Source organism: Octopus bimaculoides, chromosome 3 (genome assembly GCF_046866305.1).
Source record: "Octopus bimaculoides isolate indiv1 chromosome 3, ASM4686630v1, whole genome shotgun sequence".
NCBI lineage: Eukaryota > Metazoa > Mollusca > Cephalopoda > Octopoda > Octopodidae > Octopus > Octopus bimaculoides.
The window spans coordinates 79,444,994-79,453,402 of record NC_142930.1 but is presented as its reverse complement, the minus strand read 5'-3'; positions in this window follow the sequence as shown (position 1 = coordinate 79,453,402).

The window sequence follows — 8,409 nt, the reverse complement described above, 5'->3', positions numbered from 1 at the left end:
ATATTTTGACACAAATTAAATTTAAATGTTGAAGTGAATCCAATGGTTTTTTTGCTTTTTTTAAAATGGCTTATAAACATCCTCCATGCTGCAGTTGTTTTTGTTTCAGCACACAATCTCAGATCAAGTCACTTCCTATGCAAGTACATCTCCATAATGTGTACACACACACACACACACACACACACACACACACACACACACACCACACCACACACACACACATACATCATCATCATCATCATTCTTTTAACATTTACTCGTCCATGTTTGTATGGTTCAGATAACAATATGTTGGAGCAGTCTTCTATACTTGATACCCTTCTTGTCAAAAATAACCATAGGTTGCAAGTGAGGTAATAATCTTTCATTGAACAAGAACCTGACATGTTTCTGTGGCAAACTGAAAAAGAATACTGTATGAATAAGCCTTTTGTTTACAAATAGTGAATGAACACATGTAGATGAGGGAAATATGAACTCACTAACGCACACAGGTTTACTTGTGTGTGTGTGTTTGTATGTGTGTATATATATATATATATTCATCAACAGCACTATTTAGCATCTGTTTTCCATGCTGGCATGGATTAGACAGTTTGACTGGAACTGGTAAGCAGGAGAGCGGTACCAAGCTCCAGTCTGATTTGGCTTGATTTCTACAGCTGGATGCCCTTCCTAATGCCAACCACTCCAAGAGTAGAGTGACATGTAAAAGGCACCTGTGCCAGTGACACATTGTGCTTTTTACATGTCACTGGCATTGGTCATGATTTCACTTGGCTTGATGTGTCTTCTCAAACATAGCAAATCATCAAAGGTCTTGATCACTTGTCACCACCTCCATGATATTAAGCATCTGAAGATCATGCTTCACCACCTCATCCTGAAGCTTCTTTCATTTTCTCTCTACCAAATCTTCTCAAAATGTTTTAGTTTTTCCTTTTGTAGTAGAACTCAATCAAAATGTCACACAATGAGATTGAGTGGTTGGAAAGCAAACTTCTTAACCACAGAGCCATAGCTGCACCTAGTGAACATCCAATTACACATACATACATGCCCGTCTTTTACCCATGTCTCTGTCAATCTTGCTTCTAGTTCTCATGCCCTCTTCTTACTTTCACTGTACTATGCTATCAATGTGACCAAAGATAGCAGTAGATCTCTTCAGCTCATGGTACATTGCTTCAAGTGTAACTAGGGATGCTACAGGACCTATCAGACCCTCTCTCCAACATCCCACCCCCCTTTCCTTATTCTTACCACCCTAGCTCTCTTCCCATCTTGAGGCATATATACTTAAGAGATCTCACGATGTCTGTGTATACCTCATACACTTAACCTATATTCCCTACTTGGTATAAACATTTGCAATTCATTACTCTCTCACCCCTATCATCTCCAGTACAAGCACCAAGAAAAAGTGCACCCATTATACTCAGTAAAGTTGTTGGTGTTAGAAAGGACATCCAGCCATTGAAAGCAAGCCAAAAATGAAGTTTTGAAGTGCGATGTAGTCTCTCATCCCATCTAGAAGATAGAAATTACCTATCCAGTGAATGCCAGCATAGAAAACAGATGTAAAACAATGATGATGATTACGATATACATACATATATATACACACACATACATAAACACTCACACACACACACACACAGGAGTATGTATGTGTGTGTGCATATAAATACACATGCATTTGTACATATATACTATTACCGTCATCATTTTTACATGTTTTTCCATGATCGCCCATCTCTTCCATTGGCTTCTTTCATTTCAATCTCCTGACTTTTCATCCACCTGTCATTATCTATATACATCATGTGCATACTCACATAGCCATTACTTTTGCACTATAATTGATTTCTCTTATACCTAGTTTTTCTCTCAGCTCATTTATGCCTCAGTTCATGCACATTAACATTACACATCCAGCAGAACATGCTTATCATATTTCTTTCCAACATTCACACATTCTTTGCTTTCAGTGCCTATGTCATTCTACCATGCAACCTCACATACACATGCATTATATAATCTACCCTTTACTCAGAGAATCCCTTCGTTGTCAGCCAAGGTGACTGCTTCCTGAATTTTTTCCATCCTATTCCAACCACTACACCTTTCCCCACTGCTGATTAGTCACCTAAGTAACAAGAAGCTATCAGCTAACTTCTACAGCATTTTCTTAGCTTTGCAAGGAATTTACTTTACTTGTGCTCTGAGGGTTCACTACTCCTGTATATCAACCAAAGGCAAAATCTTTATTTGCTGTCAACCTGCCTTTGATGCCACTACACTTATTGTGCATTCATAGATCACATGGAGGACACCGTATGGAATTTCTAACCACTCCTTTTCTGCATAATGAGCACAACCATTTCTTTAATACTATCAGTCTTTGCTAAGTTTACTCTGAGGCCTCTTGATTCTATGTCTGGAATTTTTCTCTAACTCTTCCACAAAATCTACTATAAGAACTAGGTCACCAGCATAACAACTTTTTCACTGTTATGGCTTAGAGGACTTAATAAATAAGAATGGACTGAGAATTGAGCTCTTACACTCCAAATTCCTCACTAAGCTCATTGCCAACCCTCATTTGGCTGATTGTATCATTGTCCATGGCATGTCCTGCTCTCACCAGCCATTCTTCAACTCCAAGTTTTTTTGCGAGTACTAAACTATAAATCATTGTTTTCTGTCAAAAGCCTTCGCTAGATCAAAAATGCTAAATAGAGAGATTTACTTTTGGTTAGGGATTTGTGTTGCAGTTGTTTCACTATGAAGAGTGTCTTTGGTACTCTGACCTGAGAGAAATCTGAACTGTATCTCATCTAAGTGGATTCTCTCCCTAATCAATTACTTTGGTTCACCTGTTTGATACCCAAGTATCTTCTTTACTCTTGTAACATCTGTTATGCCAGTTATTAAGATGTGACACTTCCCTGTAAACTTAGTTGACTATGTTTAGTAACTAACATGAGTCCTATATTGCCAGATATTTTCTGCATCTCAATAACTATCTCAGATGGACCAGCTGCCATTTTGACCACATAATTGTCTACTCCATTTGGGCAACCTTTGAGAAGATCTCCTCCCTTCCATAAATTTTCCACATTCTACAATCTCTCATAGTGACATCTTCAGGCCTCTTTCTTTTCTTTGTCAGTTAGGGAAAGTGTGACACTATCATTTTGGATACACTTTTCTTTAGCAACATTTTTGTTTACCCTGAGAGTGCTTTGCAGTCCAAAACACCTTATGCCATCTTCTTTTAGTTTCTCTCACACTGTGTACATCATCATCATCATCATCATCGTTTAACGTCCGCTTTCCATGCTAGCATGGGTTGGACGATTTGACTGAGGACTGGTGAAACCGGATGGCAACACCAGGCTCCAGTCCGATTTGGCAGAGTTTCTACAGCTGGATGCCCTTCCTAACGCCAACCACTCAGAGAGTGTAGTGGGTGCTTTTACGTGTCACCCGCACGAAAACGGCCACGCTCGAAATGGTGTCTTTTATGTGCCACCCGCACAAGCCAGTCCAGGGGCACTGGCAACGATCTCGCTCGAAAATCCTACAGGAGCCAGTCAGGCGGTACTGGCAACGGCCACGCTCAAAATGGTGCATCTCATGTGCCACCCGCACAAGAACCAGTCCAGGGGCACTGGCAACGATCTTACTTGGCTTGCCGGGTCTTCTCACGCACAGCCCATTTCCAAAGGTCTCGGTCCGTAGTCATCGCCTCGGTGAGGCCCAATGTACGAAGGTCTTGCCTCACCACCTCAGCCCAGGTCTTCCTGGGCCTACCTCTTCCACGGGTTCCCTCAACTGTTAGGGTGTGGCACTTTTTCACGCAGCTATTCTCCTCCATTCTCACCACATGTCCATATCAGCGCAATCGTCTCTCTTGCACGCCACAACTGATGCTTCTAATGTTCAGCTTTTCTCTCAAGATACTTACACTCTGACGGGTATTCACATTGACATTACACATCCAACGGAGCATACTGGCTTCATTCCTTGCGAGCTTACGTATGTCCTCAGCAGTTACAGCCCATGTTTCACTGCCATGTAGCATGGTTGTTCGTACGCATGCGTCATACAGTCTGCCTTTTACTCTGAGTGAGAGTCCCTTTGTCGCCAGCAGGGGTAAGAGCTCTCTAAACTTTGCCCAGGCTATTCTTATTCTAGCAGCTACACTTTCAGCGCACCCACCCCCACTACTAACTTGGTCGCCCAGATAGCGGAAGCTATCGACTACCTCTAGTTTTTCACCCTGGAATGAGATAGAAGTTGTTTCCTGTTTGTTTGCAGTCTTTATTGCACCTGAACATCTGCCACAAACAAAAACTAACTTGCTAGTTAACCTGCCTTTGATGTTGCTGCACCTCTTATGTGTCCATAGCTTGCACCGGGTACATCTTATAGAGTTACTACCTACTCCTTTTCTACATACTGAGCAGGGCCATCTACCTGAAGGGGTTTGTGTTTTATCTACCTTCCTACTTATTAGGATTTTGGTTTTAGCTAGGTTGACTCTAAGGCCCTTCAATTCTAGACCTTGCTTCCACACCTGAAACTTCTCCTCTAGTTCTGATAGTGACTCCGCAATTAGGGCAAGGTCATCAGCATAGAGGAGCTCCCAGGGGCAACCTGTCTTGAACTCCTCTGTGATTGCCTGGAGGACTATGGTAAATAATAGGGGGCTGAGGACGGAACCTTGGTGGACCCCTACCTCTACCCGGAATTCATTGCTGTACTCATTTCCAACCCTCACCTTACTGGCAGCATCTCTGTACATGGCTCGCACAGCTCTCACTAACCATTCTTCTATCCCAAGTTTCCTCATTGACCACCAGATAAGGGATCGGGGGACCCTGTCAAAGGCTTTCTCCATGTCAACGAAAGCCAGGTACAGAGGTTTATCCTTAGCTAGGTATTTCTCCTGCAACTGTCTCACTAGAAATAAGGCATCAGTAGTGCTTTTACCTGGCACGAACCCAAACTGCATCTCATCTAAATTGATTCGCTCCCTAATTAGTTGGGCTATGACCCTCTCTGTAACTTTCATAACCTGATCTAACAGCTTGATGCCTCTGTAATTATTTGTATCTAAAGCGTCCCCTTTACCTTTGTAGCAGTTGACTATGATGCTGCTACACCAGTCATAGGGTATGACTCCTTCGTGTATCACCTGGTTCGTAATACGGGTGACTAGGCTATAGCCAACACTGCCAGATATTTTGAGCATCTCTGCAGTGATTCCTGATGGGCCGGGGGCTTTCCCGGTCTTCATACTCTTAATTGCTTTATCTACCCTGGTACTATCAACTCGGATAGCTGGTCCCTCTATTGGGTCGACATAAGGCAGGCTCTCTTTCTCCCATTCATTCTCTTTATTAAGCAATCTATCGTAGTGGCATCTCCAGACCTCTTTCTTTGCATCCTCATTTAATGCAAGCGTACCATCATCCATGCGAACACATTTCTCTCCTACAACATCACTATTCTCTCTCCTACACTGTCTTGCAACACGAAATACCTCGAGTCTTTGGTCCTCACGGCGCAGAACATTGGCAAATCTTTCCTTATCTGCTTCCCCTCTGGCTAAATAAACCTGTCGCCTAGCCTCCCTTCTGGCACATTGGTACAATTCCCTGCTACCACCGTTCTTCCAGTCCTTCCAAGCCTGTTTCTTTTGTCTAATAGCCCTGTCTACCTCCTTGTTCCACCACCACGTTACTCTGGGTTGGGAGGGGACCTTACACCACCCACAAATCTGGTCGGTGGCTTTCAACAGGTTGTCCCGCAGAAATCTCCAATTGTCTTCCACGTTGTATGATGCTATATCCCCTTCTATTTCGTTAAATGCTTCAAGTGCTTATATATATATATATATATATATATATATATATATATATATATACTTGTCTAGTTTTTCTTCAAGTGAGATGATATTCCGCTTTGTTGCTCCCTCTTCCAAAGCCTAACTTTTAACTTTTGTGGCTCTATCCATAGTGGTGTTCCACCACCATGTTACTTTTTACTGAGCTTGCTGTAGCCACAGATCTGGCCTGTAGCTTTCAGCAAGTTATCCCATATTGTCTCCTTTTCATTATCTAGAATTTCTCTGCACATGTGTTGAGTAGAAGGATATTTTTGCTTCTACACCTTCATTCTCCAGACTATCTTTTATTTCTCAGTCTGTTGTATTCTGATGTGAGAATCCTTACTGAAACGATGCAGCATGTCAATGCAATGAGAATCAACATCAAGCTGTTCTCTGTGGTTTTTCACAAAGAAAGTGAGAAAAGACAACCCAGAAGTGTAAATAAAAAGGAATGGCTAAACAAAGCTAATGATAAAGTTGTAAGTGGATCTGAATGAAACCTTTGTCTTCCCAACCCATACTGCAATAACAAAACAATATCCTAACATTACGCATGATCTGACTTGACAAAATAAGTACTGATAATTAAGCTCACAGTGTTTTGGAAGGGCATTATGGAATAGAAATATGAAAAGAAAGAAATTATATGAAGCATATAGATGAGAACAAAAGATGTTTCTTTTGAAATTGGAGTGTTGTGAATTTGTAGGTGGATCCATAATGCTCTGTTTGACTAACACTGGACTTAGAGAGGACAGCAGAGCACTGGTTCACAAAGTGGGGAGGATTCAAGAAATTTCTTCAAAATGGATATGACAGTTGTGAGAGGAAAGTACAAATCCTCAGCTTATACTAAAACAAAATAGTTTCTGCACGATTAGACTGATTAAAGCTACACTTTGTATTGAGTAGTGGTGGCAAGGATAACAATAAAAAGAGCATGCCACAGTGTGGGGCAAAAGAACCAGAACAGTTTCTCTACATCATAAGATTAACAGACTATTCTATACACCGGCCATCACACACAACTTGTAATTATAACTAGTGATTGGATCCAATCACTTTACTAAAACAATTGGTGAATTGTGGTCTACAATTGAAACCCTTTAGTTCTGTGTCTTCCATGTTCCATATAGCATGTTAACTGGTTCATTTTAGAATAGACTATTGTATCTAATTAGACAACATGTAATTCAATACCTAGATCATTCAACCATTTGGGCCTTTATCTTCACAGAGAGTGAGGAGAGAGAGAAATACATCCTAATAATAGTGGCATAATGAATATGCAGACAACATAGGGCAGATATTTGGTGTGGGGGAGCAAACTCATGTTGCAGGTATGTTACATTTAAAGAAGTAGCAACCTAATTAGGCTACACAGGGTGATCAAAGCCTATACTACTAAGGTTCTGTTCTCAATCTCCTCCTATTTATCATAATCCTCCAGGCGATCACAGAGGAATTCAAGACAGGTTGCCCCTGGGAGCTCCTCTATGCTTATGACCTCGCACTAATTGCGGAGTCACTATCAGAACTAGAGAAGTTTCAGGTGTGGAAGCAAGGACTAGAATCGAAGGGCCTTAGAGTCAACTTAGCTAAAACCAAAATCCTAATAAGTAGGAAGGTAGATAAAAGACAAACCCCTTCAGGTAGATGGCCCTGCTCAGCATGTAGAAAAGGAGTAGGTAGTAACTCTATAAGATGTACCCGGTGCAAGCTATGGACACATAAGAGGTGCAGCAATATCAAAGGCAGGTTAACTAGGAAGTTAGTTTTTGTATGTGGCAGATGTTCAGGTGCAATAAACACTGTAAACAAACAGGAAACAATTTCTATCTCATTCCAGGGAGAAAAACTAGAGGTAGTTGATAGCTTCTGCTATCTGGGTGCGCTGGAAGTGTAGCTGCTAGAATAAGAATAGCCTGGGCAAAGTTCAGAGAGCTCTTACTTCTGCTGGCGACAAAGGGACTCTCACTCAGAGTAAAAGGTAGACTGTATGACGCATGTGTACGAACAGCCATGCTACATGGCAGTGAAACATGGGCTGTGACTGCTGAAGACATGCGTAAGCTCGCAAGGAATGAAGCCAATATGCTCCGTTGGATGTGTAATGTCAGTGTGCATACCCGACAGAGTGTAAGTATCTTGAGAGAAAAGCTGAACATAAGAAGCATCAGTTGCGGTGTGCAAGAGAGACGATTGCACTGATATGGACATGTGGTGAGAATGGATGAGGATAGCTGCGTGAAAAAGTGCCACACCCTCACAGTTGAGGGAACCCGTGGAAGAGGTAGGCCCAGGAAGACCTGGGCTGAGGTGGTGAAGCAAGACCTTTGAACACTGGGCCTCACCGAGGCGATGACTACTGACCAAGACCTTTGGAAATGTGCTGTGCCTGAGAAGACCCAGTAAGCCAAGTGAGACCTAAATCCAAGGCCTCTGCCAAGGGTGTAGCCAGCCCACTTATGCGCACCTTTTTCTACATTGGACACTAAACTCCG